Source organism: Gorilla gorilla, chromosome 1 (genome assembly GCF_029281585.2).
Source record: "Gorilla gorilla gorilla isolate KB3781 chromosome 1, NHGRI_mGorGor1-v2.1_pri, whole genome shotgun sequence".
Classification (NCBI taxonomy): domain Eukaryota; kingdom Metazoa; phylum Chordata; class Mammalia; order Primates; family Hominidae; genus Gorilla; species Gorilla gorilla.
In genome coordinates this window covers 11430599-11442802 of record NC_073224.2, presented here as the reverse complement: position 1 = coordinate 11442802, position 12204 = coordinate 11430599, and positions in this window count along the sequence as shown.

The window sequence follows — 12204 nt, the reverse complement described above, 5'->3', positions numbered from 1 at the left end:
CATGCCTGTAATCCCAGCTACTTGGGAGGCTGAGGCAGGAGAATCGCTTGAACCCAGGAGGCAGAGCTTGCAGTGAGCGGAGATCGTGCCATTGCACTCCAGCCTGGGCAACAAGAGTGAAACTCCATCTCAAAACAAAACAAAACAAACAAACAAACAAATCTGCTTTTGAGGAAAATGAAGGGAGGGGGACATTTCACAGATGCTAGGCATGCATAACCACAATGACCGTACATCTATGGTTGCCAGGTAAAACACAGGACTCCTAATTAAATTTGAATTTAACATAAACAATGAACATTTTTATAACAATTTTTTAGTTTAAGTCATGTCCTAAATATTACATCATGTCCCATGCAGTATGTGGAATATACTTATACGAAAATTTTAACTGGGTGTTATGGTTTGGATATTTGTCTCTGCCAAACCTCATGTTGAAATTTGATCCCCAATGTTGGGGGTGGGGCTAATGGGAGGTGTTTGGGTCACGGGGTGATCCTCATGAATAGATGAATGCCCTGGGGGGTGGAGAGTGGTGAGTGAGTGAGTTCTCACTCTTAGTTCCCATGAGAGTGGTTTGTTAAAAAGAGCCTAGCACCGGCTGGATGTGGTGGCTTACGCCTGTAATCCCAGCATTCTGGGAGGCCAAGGCAGGCAGATCACCTGAGGTCAAGAGTTTGAGACAAAATTAGCCGGGCGTGGTGGTGCATGCCTGTAATCCAGTTACTTCGGAGGCTGAGGCAGGAGAATCACTTGAACCCAGGAGGCGGAGGTTGCAGAGAGCCAAGATTGCACCACTTCACTCCAGCCTGGGTGATGGAGGTCTCAAAAAAAAAAAAAGCCTAGGACCTCCCACTCTCTCTTGCTTCCTCTCTCGCCATACAATCCCTGCACATACTGACTCCTCTTCACCTTCCATCATGAAGCAGCCTAATGCCCTCACCAGATGCAGATGCCCAGTCTTGAACTTTCCAGCCGTCAGAATCATGAGCCAAATCTACCTTTTTTTCTGTATAACGTACTCAGTCTCAGGTATGCCTTTATAGCAACACAAAAGCGACTAAGACACTGAGTGTCCTGTATTTTGTCTGCTAAATCTAGCAACCCTACATATAACATTATTGTTTTTATAGCTCAAATAAGTGGCAAAAGTTAGCTCTAAGGAAGAGGAATATCTAGGTTTTTTTTTTTTTTTAGTACTACAGCAATTCTTCATTTTTGTCCCAATGTTTGTGTTTGGCTATTATCAAAGAAACATGATAGGCATATGGCTTGATGACTAAAATGGTAACTGATAATGGGTCTGACATATTGATCTTTTATTTCATCTCCTAATTATAATGGCTTTGAAACAAACAAAAATATACATGGGCTAACTGCCTTATTTTCTTTTCTGCCTCTTATTTTATTAAAGCATCTGTGAAATATCCTTTACTTTGTTTGTGCTGGGTCCCCCTCCCCCATTTTCCTCAAAAGCAGATTTTTAACTATGAAGATGGTGCCCCTGAAACACTATAAGGAAGCCCTGTTTTGATAAAATTAATAACAGTGAAGACAGCCATCTAACAAAACTTTAATTAGGGAATTCTCCTTCCATCTTGGAGTGCCTACAGTGTTGAATGTGATTTAAATACTGCGGGCCCCACTTGCATTCACCAGACAGGCTCCTGCTGGGGACAGTGCTGTGTCATTAAAATGGAGTCCACTGAGAGAGACAATAGTCACACTGTACAGAAGCATGAAAGCCATGGCAAGTATTTTTCAGCCTTATCTCAAGACAGTCATGTAATATGTGCTTACAGATTTGATTGATCTGCTCCATGGGACCTCTCTGCTTCTCCATGAGAGTTTGTGTTTGATTTCTCAGGACAGTGGAGTGTGGTGGTGACAACCTGAGAACCAGGACCCAGGAGGCACAGGGGCCCTCAGGTTCTGCTGCCTGTAGGCCTGGGACTTGAACTTGTCACCAACCCTCATGGAGTGTCAGCTGCCATGGCTGAACAATTGGGAATAATGAATGCACTTGAGGGCAGATGAGAAGGTGCCCTCAAAAGAGCTCTGGGAATAGCACCAAGCTGAAGCATGTGTGCAAAGGGCTCTTCTGTTTTCTGGGGCTCCAGCCTCCCTCAAGGTTGATGGGCCTTCTCCACTCCACTCCATCCTCCCTGCCCCGCCGGCCCATCTCCTTGCCTGGTGTGGCACCACTGAGCCACCACTGGAAAATGACCTGACTGTGGTCTTCTTTGACAAACTCAGTAACAAAGATGGCCGCCCAACAGTGGACCTCATGGTCGCTTAAAGAGTTGAGAAGCCACCTCCCCACATCTTCAAGGGGCACAATAGACCTGGGCGTTTTAGTGTAATATTTAATTTATTAGAATGACAAATGTAAAAGCCCAGTTTCCTAGAGCCTTTTTTTTGTTTTTTTTTGTTTTGTTTTGTTTTGTTTTTTTTGTAGAGACAGAGTTTCACTATGTTAGCCAGGCTGGTCTCCAGCTCCTGGCCTCAGGCAAATTCTCTGTTACCCAGGCTGGAGTGCAGTGGCGCAATCATAGCTTACTGTAACTTCAAACTCCTGGCCTCAAGGGATCCTCCCCCATCAGCTTCTTCCAAAACACTGAGATTGCAGGCATGAGCCACCTCACACAGCCCTTTGAGTAGTTTTTGACTGGCTTGAGTTGAAAGGACTAAATTCCCCTTAAACTATTAGTGCCATTTATGTTAATTATTAGTTTCCTTTAAGCATTTTAAACTGCAGTGATAAACTTAATACACTTAATTAGCTTTCTAAGCAACTCAAATATCTGATCTGGCTTAAGTTAATAACCCTAACAAACAAAACCTTCCAACGATTTTAAAGTTTTATAAATCTGGTTAAATTGGGAGTTATGAATATTGTGACTCTCAAGTTCTATCAAGTATTCTAATAGTGTTTCAAAGTTAGTAAACTTGTCTCATAACATTCAGTTTACCACTTAAAAGTCTCAAAATCACACTTATAAAATTGTAGTCGGCAGGTTGCGGAGCACGAAAGAGGTGCGGGGCCAAGGTGACCTGGGTTGTGGGTTGACAGAGACTATGTCTTATGTCTTACAAAGAGCTGGAGTGTGTACATAGGACAGCGGGAGGGTGGTGGGGGTGGAGAGAGAGAGGCGGCAGGTAATTCTGTTTTACATGCAAATATCGAGAAGTGTCTAGTAGGCAGCTGGAGATATGGGACTGAAGGTTGAGGTAAAGATTTCATTGTCAGAGAGAGTATAGGGAGAGGAAAGAGCAAAGGTCCAACTGAGCCTAGGACATTGGGAGCCCCACACAGGCTCGTGATGGACCCAGAGAGTAAATCAGGGGAACAACACAGCCAGTCCACAGCTCTGGGCCCTGTGCTTTCACCCTTTTGGAGCGGAAAGGCAACCCCGGAGGAGCTGTGGCTGACCTTGCACTTGCCATGATCTTACCGTGTTAGCTGTGATGTCTTTAACTTTGGGGCTCAAGTTTCCCTCTCTGTGGGATTGAGATGATAATAATGGTTTCTACTGTAAGAGAATAAAAGAAATTGCTATTCAAAGTCCAACTCACTTCTAAGGAAAATGGCTCTGTAAAAACAGAAATTGACTAAGCACAAATAGGCCCGGGATATAGGAGCGGATGCCAGGGAGGGGCTTGTAAAATCAAGAGGAATTTGAACTTTCCTGGGACTATTTGTGAGCGTGGTGAGGAAGGGCTCAAGAAGGGAGGCTGGGGTGGAGAGAAGAACAGGCTGGCCACTGAGACAGCCATGAGCCACATTTGGCTACTGAGCTCTTGAAATGAGCTCAGTAAGTGTAAAATATACACTGTGTTGAAAGACATTATGAAAAAAGAATGTTAAAACAATCATTAATACTTTTAAATTTTGATTACATGTTGAAATTCAAATTCCCAATATTGGATAAAACAAGGTAGGTTAAAATCAATAAATTAATTTTTAATACCACTACCAGGAAATATTAAATTGCATGCGTAGATTGTTTTTCTGTTGGATGGTCTGGGTTACAGTTATTAATAAAAGGAAGAGTCAAATGTGCCCTATAATAGAGTGGGTGATTTTATTTTTAAAGCACTGTGATGTCTAATATTCAATTTGAACTTGTTTTGAGCCATAGCCATGTAAACATCCTCTTTGCCTCCCTCCAGATCTTTGCATAAGTCTACTCCATACTTAATTTGCTCTTTGTGAGTGCGTTTTCTGGGAGCAGAAATTAAGTTTCACCTCTGGGTCTCTGGTACAGTCCAGTGACAACACTTGTAGGACGAGGTGATCATGAGAAAGACAGATTTTCTATACCAGGAATTCATAGGTTCCTTGGGGAGGGGTTTTAACTTCTGCAGGATGAGGATTTGGAGCTCTGAGCCAAAATCATCTAAGTGTCAAGAGGTAGCAGTGCTCCTGCAGCCATCTGGGTGGCATTGTTTTGTAGGAGTTGTTAAGTTTATAGGTGAGAAGTTTAGAAGGCACCTGGTCTAATCCATAAGAAAGATCAGCGATGACAGGATCCAAGCCCCCAAGATGAGTGGGAGGAATTGTCTGCCCATCACTTTAACTATTATTGGCTGCCTTCTTGGATACTCTGAGTAAGCAAGGTGGATGAGATTGGGGAAGGACTTAGTGACCAAATGCAAACATAAATGTGGTGTGGGAGGCAGCAGAGCCTTTCTGTTAGAGCAGTTTGTGGTCTATACACCTACTGTGTAGAGCTGATGTTTTCACACTCATCCCTGACACCCTCCTGCTGTTTAGGGCTAACTCTCGACCCATGGATTATTGAGGGAGGGAAAATATTGCTGTTGCTAAGACCCTAGGGTTTGATCACCCATGCCTTCTGTATCTCAGTTCCCATCCAGACACCTGTTACACATTTTTACAGCAAGCCTCACACTCACACAGCAGTAGTTTCAGGAGAAAAGACTTCCTGGAACTATTAAAATATTTTGTCAAAGTCTCTCTCTCTCTCTCATTGGAGGCTCCATTCTTTTTTCTACCTTCTGGCTTTGAGGCAAGAGAAGAAGATTCCATGAAGCTCACATTCCAACATTGGAGACAGCATGGAGCTGTCAATGACCTCCCCATTTCCAAGCAGAAATCATCACATGTAAGAAAGTACGGGTCCATAATCCCTCATCTGAAATGCTTGGGGCCAGATGGGATTCGGAATTCAGAAGTTTGCAGATTTTAGAAAGGTAACATGGTGCATAAATCATATAACATGACATCCTAGGAAGACTTGGGGCAGCACTCATAAGCAAACTCATCGATGTTTCTGCAGTGAAACATACGAAGATTCACTCAGTGAAATAAGTAAAGACTCCAAATAGCCTCATCTCAGTTCAAGACAAGCTTTGATGCCAAATGAGTTTGTTTTTCACTTACGAAAACAAACAAACAAACAAATCTCTTTGATTGTCAGAGCTCTTGGATTCCCTAATACAGAGGTGCAAATGTGGGTGTGCTACCAATGCCACGGCTCAGTTGGTGCTCAGCTGAGCTGGGCGTGCCAATATGAGCTTTACTCCCACTAGCAGTGCTCTAGTGGATCCTGCTGGCCCTGGAAAATCTTCATTCTAACTTTGGCATATCTGAGTCATTTGCTGTCATGTAGTTAGCCAAAGGCTCCGAGAGTCTTCTGAATTTGAGTTCCCTAAACAGCCTGTACCCATCGCTCTTATGGAGGTCGGCCTAGGAATGTTTTCTTTTCTGCCTTCTACCTTGGAGTATTATGGAGAATAAAGTATTTGTATTCTTGGTGTTTGGCTTCCCAGGTAGTTCATGAATTTTTTTAATTTTTTTAAGAGTAAAATGTTGCCCAGGCTGGAGAGCAGTGGTTACTGATAGGCACAATTATAGCACACCGCAGGCTTGAACTCCTGGGTTCAAGAGATTCAGAGCAGCAGGGACTACAGGTGTGCATCACTGCATCTGGCAATGCATTTCTATTTAACAAACACTTTAATTGCATGCAGTATGTCAGGTACTTCTTTAAGACAGGGACAGTTATGATCTTCATGTTACAGGTTAGATGATGCCCAGGAGGGTTGAGGAACTTGCTCAAGGTCACATAGGTATTTAAGTGGTGGAGGAGGAATTAAAATCCACGAATCTACCTCCAGAGTCTGTGCTCTTAATCATTATATCATACTCCCCTATGAAACACTGGGTTTACAGAAGGTTAAAAAAATGGTACACATGGCCAGGCACGGTGGCTCACACCTGTAATCCCAGCACTTTGGGAGGCTAAGGCAGGCAGACCACCTGAACCCAGGAGTTCGAGACCAGCCTGGCCAACATGGTGAAACCCCACCTCTACTAAAAATACAAAAATTAGCCAGGCATGGTGGTGCACTCCTGTAATCCAGCTACTCGGGAGGCTGAGGCACAAGAATCACTTGAACCCGGGAGGTGGAGGTTGCAGTGAGCCCAGATCGTGCCACTGCACTCCAGCCTGGGCAACAGAGTGAGACTCTCTCTCAAAGAAAAAAAAAAAAAAAAGGAAAAAAAAGGTACACATAAGAAGAAAGTTTCTTTAATTTTTTTGAACCAGAAATAAATATGATTTACTCCTTCCAGAGAGTTAAACTGTACCTTGAAAGCATTAACTTTCCATCTGTGGCCACTTCTACCTCAAAATAAGATTCAATATAGATTCTTTATTTTTAAAGAATTGAAAACTAAATAAAAGCTTGTTGCCCCAACAATTATATATTGTAATAGAATAATTTGAACTTGAGTCATATTTATAAGGATAAACTGAATTTCTAGAACTTGGGAATCATTTACATTATAAAGAACTTCCTTACTCTCTTCTGTGCATGAATAGGCTTAAAATACAGCAATGACTATTATTGTTCACAATGCTATAGCTGTTACTTGGAACATACAAAGTGCTCTAACATCACAAATTAATTGTTAATGAGAATATTGCTATTGAAGAGTTGTATTGTTCAGAGGGAATATGATTGTTCCATAGAAAAGATGGTGTCTCTTATGTTGTTGTAATCTTGGGTAGATAAGCAAAGCCAGTATCTGGCCAAGTCATGAGGTACCTCAGACTCCCCTTTCTGTTTTAGGTATGTTTGAACTGAACGCGTTCAGAATGCAACGATCAAAACATATCTTCCCAATGTTATGGAAAAGGAGGATCAAATCCATTTTGATTAGAAATCTATACTCAGCAAATCCATCTGTTTCTATACATTTGTACTTATTTTATCTTCATTTCTTACTAATGAAGTTTCAGTTGGAAAATCCCAATCTTGCCTCCACTAAATTAGGAAGAAAAGAGATAGGGATGCGCAGAGGCTAGACTACCCGAAGGCATCGGGGTGTCCAGAGAAGCTGGGCTTGAGGGAGGCAGCAGCTCCAACACCTCAGAGCCTTGGGAACAGTCCCTGTGACAGCCACACTGATTGAGAGGAAAAAGCACAGCGGGAGAAGTTGATCTCTTTCCACTGGGAGATTGATCTGCACTAGGTAAGTCTATTAATCCATAAAGCCTCTTCATCTCTAGTGTCTGTGATTTCTTGTCTTCTCTAAAAGTCCTAGGCAAAACAGACATTTATTAATGGTATGAAACAGGTACTATATTGCAGTACAAAACAAAAGCAAAAACGAAAAACGACCTCCACGTCTAGTGCCTCTTCTCACTCCTGAGGTCCGCCGCAGGCTGGGTGACCCTCCCCGGCACCCGCCCTTCATGCTGTAACCGGTGCAGCTCTGCCGTCTCGGCAGGAGGTTTCCTTGACTGCCTAGGCAAGGGATGAGACAGCTGGAGCGTTGGGCGCTGCCTCTTCGATTCTGACCTGTAGGATTCACAGGTCCACAGTCCATCAGACAGAATTAGTCACGAGGCTCCACCTAAGGGAAAGTGGGGTGGGCAACACTGTCACACTCGTCAGAAAGAGAATCATTTATGCAAAAATGAATAGGTTCCAACCCCTTTCTCTTAGGGTAAACTCAAGGAACTGTAGTGAGAGTGGCGTATTTGTTTGCAATATTATTATTCATAGATGACAGGATGCATGGAAGTGCTAGAAGGCAGGGCGGTGTTCTGTGCGTCTTGATATTCCTCCTGCCTGCCACAGTACATGGCATGTGAAAAAAAGCTCAACAAAACCTTAACAACTAAACTAATGAATAAGGTATTCTATATCCTTCACTTCCCAAGGTGTTTCTTTTTTTCTTTTTTTTTTCTGAGACGGAGTCTCGCTCCATCCCCCAGGCTGGTGTGCAGTGGCTCGATCTTGGCTCACTTCAATCTCCACCTCCCTGGTTCAAGTGATTCTCCTGCCTCAGCCTCCTGAGCAGCTGGGATTACAGGTGCATGCCACCACGCCTGGTTATTTTTTTTTGTATTTTTAGTAGAGACGGGGTTTCACCACGTTGGCCAGACTGGTCTCGAACTCCTGACCTCAGGCAATCCGCCCGCCTCGGCCTCCCAAAGTGCTGGGATGACAGGCGTGAGCCACCACACCTGGCCCCAAGGTATTTCTTATTGCTCTTCCTTCCCAGCCCATGCTAGGTATATCACATGGAAAAGGCATTCTGTGTGTCCAAATCACTTCTGATTTGCTGCAATTCATCTTGAAGAAATGGGAAGCTGTGGTTCTGCAGCTCTGGTAACAGTTAGGAAACTGCCAGCAAAGCAGTAGGAACTAAGCAAGGTGCATTTCAGTGTTAGCTGAAATTGCTGCTATAGTTGGTCCCTTACCTGACTGTCTTTCCTAAGAAGTAAATTGGTCTTCAGATAAATTTTGCCTGTTAGATTCCTTGGCCAAGTCTTTAGCCAAACCAACCAATAAGCCATCCTTTGAATAGCAAATGCCCTGATCACCATCAGTGGTTATGCTCCTGGCTATTTTTCTTATAATAGCAATGGGCCTGTGTTAACCACACATTGTCTCTCCTTTGGTTCCCTGGGTGGCGGATGGCACTCCCCTTGTGAGGGGGTTTGGCCCTGCAGCCTTTGCCTGGATAATGGCCTATCTTGATATCTTGGCTTTGGACTTCTTAGAGCACACTCTCATGAATGAGCAAATGGTCCTTGGCCAGACTCCTAAAAATAACTTGTTTTGCCTGCTGCCTCGACATCTGACTGCAAAGTTGGTGCTATGTATTATAAAGTAAATGTGAATTTAACAAAAGTGTGCTGTGGTTTATGCACTGTTAATCTTATGCTGTGCTTTGAAACAACGTCAGGGTTTCTATGGACTTTTTTGAGTTGACATCTGAATCTGGGTATACCAGAGCCCTGGGTTCTTTTACTTACCCCTGTGAAATCTCTTATGCAGGGGTTGGCTTGGTTTTCTCCTCGAGGCCTGGTGTCATGCAACAAAAACTGTGTATGTGCACGGTCATATTTTCATCTGTGTGCAGGCTGCCCCCTTGGGGTTTCAACATTAGTATTTGCTGATTTTTCCTGCCATATTCATTTAAGTGCAAAGAGTTTCATTTAGACGTAGAAAGGCCTGGAGGTGTGAGGAGGTGTAATTTTTCAGTAATGAGCTTAGCATATATAAAAAGGTAATGGGCAGTTTTATAAGGACTATTTATAAACTACTGAAGGGGAAAAAAGCACACTCCATTCTTGTTATTAGGATGAGGCAAGCTAGACAAAAAGACTGTTCATTCAAGTTTAACTGGTCTATATCAAAAGACTCAGAATAGATGAAAATCGGTATTTCAAAAAGACAGCAGGCTAAATAAAAAATTCCACACAATGTTCATCCCAAGTAGTCTTTTTTTTTCCTTTCTGTCTGTAGCTTGAGCACTGGAGATAATAAAGGAATCTGAAAAATGATAATCTCATTTTTTAGTTATTTGATAGTCTCACAACTGTAATCCAGTATTTTGACATTGACTGGCCTCTTGTTTGAAAGTATCTTTGATTATACACCAGGTTGTTCTGAACTGGAAATGATGTGCTTTCTGGGTTTTCTAAAGAAAAAAAATATTAGGCATATTTAGTCATGCTCTGACCACTTATTTACCAAGAAATGCATTAATTCTTTTAATGGTGTTAAATGAGTATCCAGACTGTTACGGTTTCTGTAGTTGTTAATAGTCCACCTGCACTTATTCAGTCTTTCTTTTTTTGAGTGTTCGTATGTTCACAGAAACTCAGTCCAGATGGTTAGGAATTGGATAAGTTGTTTAAGACGGTGGCACGTTATAAAGATACCCAGACTAGTCCCTGCATCTTAGGGGTGAGGACAGAGACTGCAGTGAGGTTAAGCATTTCACTCATGATCACACAGTCACTGGTGACTGAGGACATGAATTTAGTCTTTTCAGATCAAGCTGGTGACCAAAGGCTGTGACAACTGCATTCAAAGCCCCAAGTAACAATATGCTTCGTTCAACTGCAGAGGTAAGCCAGGCCAGGGTTTCTTGATCTTTGATGAGCAACGGCTTCAACAGGGAGGCTTTAAAAGGCACATATCCTCGGATCCCATGCCAAGACCCTATCCTTGGAGATTTGGGTTCAGTAAGTCTGAGGTGGGACCCTGGTACCAGTATTGTGGGAAAAGCCCCCAGGCGATTCTGATGAGCATTAAAGGCTGTGAATTAGTGACCGAGGCCCGTAGTCAGATCTACAAGCCTGGACACATGGAGAAATATTTGGGGGAAAGAAGGGATTAGTCTAGTTCTGGCTCCATACCAGAAGACACAGGAGGGCTGAAGAATTCCTGATGGTTTTCCTACAGCTCAGAGCCACGGTCAGGTAGCTGAGCAATCCCTCCTCCTTCCCTAAGCCACAAACCTCTGGCAGATACTTGGTGATTTCCTTATGGTAGATGAGAGTGGAATAATTACATGTTAGGAACTTTATCCTCTACATCTCTTTAGAGATGCTAGGGTTCCCTGTGGGCTGCAGGGCTAGGCATTCTCAGGCAACCTCTCATTCTTTACCAGAAACGAAGACCACGCCCCGCCTCTCAAGTCTCCCTCTTGGTGATCTTCTTCTCCCAGTCCTGCGGGGTCCTGGTCATTCACATTCGTGGTTCAAAAACTATTTCAGTGCCTGCTACGTGCCAGGACTGTTAGACATGTGACCCCAGTAATTCTAAACCCAAATAACCCCCAAATGGGGCTTCCTTGAAACATACCAAAAACAAATCAAAAGTCTTTTCATTTTTAACTTCAAATTGTTTCCTGGTTTTAGAAAAGTATTTTTGTACAATTTCCTCTTGTACCCTAAATAAACATCAATACTTCAGATTTTAGTTAATAGAAACATTTTAAATTCATTTTTGTATTTCCAGTGAACAAGCCAAAGAGTTAAATCTTGCTTCATTTTCCCCCTAAGAAATAGACAAATCCCCTAAAATTTACCTTCTGCCTATCATATGCCTCAAAACTCTGAAAAAGAGCTGAACTTCAAAAATCAAACCATCAAAGGAAACAACAGTGAACAGTAACAACATCTTCTGGACAGTTCTGAAAATAGAGGCTGTAAAATTTTTATAAAAATGCAAGAAAGAGTCTCATGATAAGATGTGATGGATAATAACTTGCCTTATGATGCAGGCCACAAACTCATTATTAAGCCGAAATGGAATTTTAAACGTTATTCCTTTTGCATCTATTATTTTTATCTCAATCATGTTTCCTGAAATGGATTGTCTTTGGTAATTGTCCAGAATTTGTGGGAAACGTTGGTTCAATAAAACCATCGTGATTGATTTTTTGGAGGAAAATAGAATTCTATCTATATATCTGTCTGTCTGACTGTCTGTTTTTGAAGTGTCTCACCCTGTTAAAAAAAATACCCTAAATGATCTTATTTTGCCCAAGTATCAGGTAGCTTATTATAACAATAGCCTATAAAATACACAACAGTAGTATAAAAGGAAATGAAAAAGCTCTATCTGCCTCAATGATCCATTGTTATCTCTAGCAATATGCTCCCAGACTACCAGTTGAGTGAATTTTTTTTTTTTGAGACAGGGTCTTGCTCTGTCTCCCAGGCTGTAGTGCAGTGGCGTAATCAGCACTCACTGCAGCCTCTATCTCCCAGGCTCAAGTGATGCTCCTGTATCAGCCTCCCAAATAGCTGGGACCTCAAGTGTGCACCACTATGCCTGGCTAATTAATTTTTTTAAAAAAATTTTTGTAGAGATGGGGTCTTGCTTTGTTGCCCAGGCTGGTCTCAAACTCTTAGCCTCAAGTGA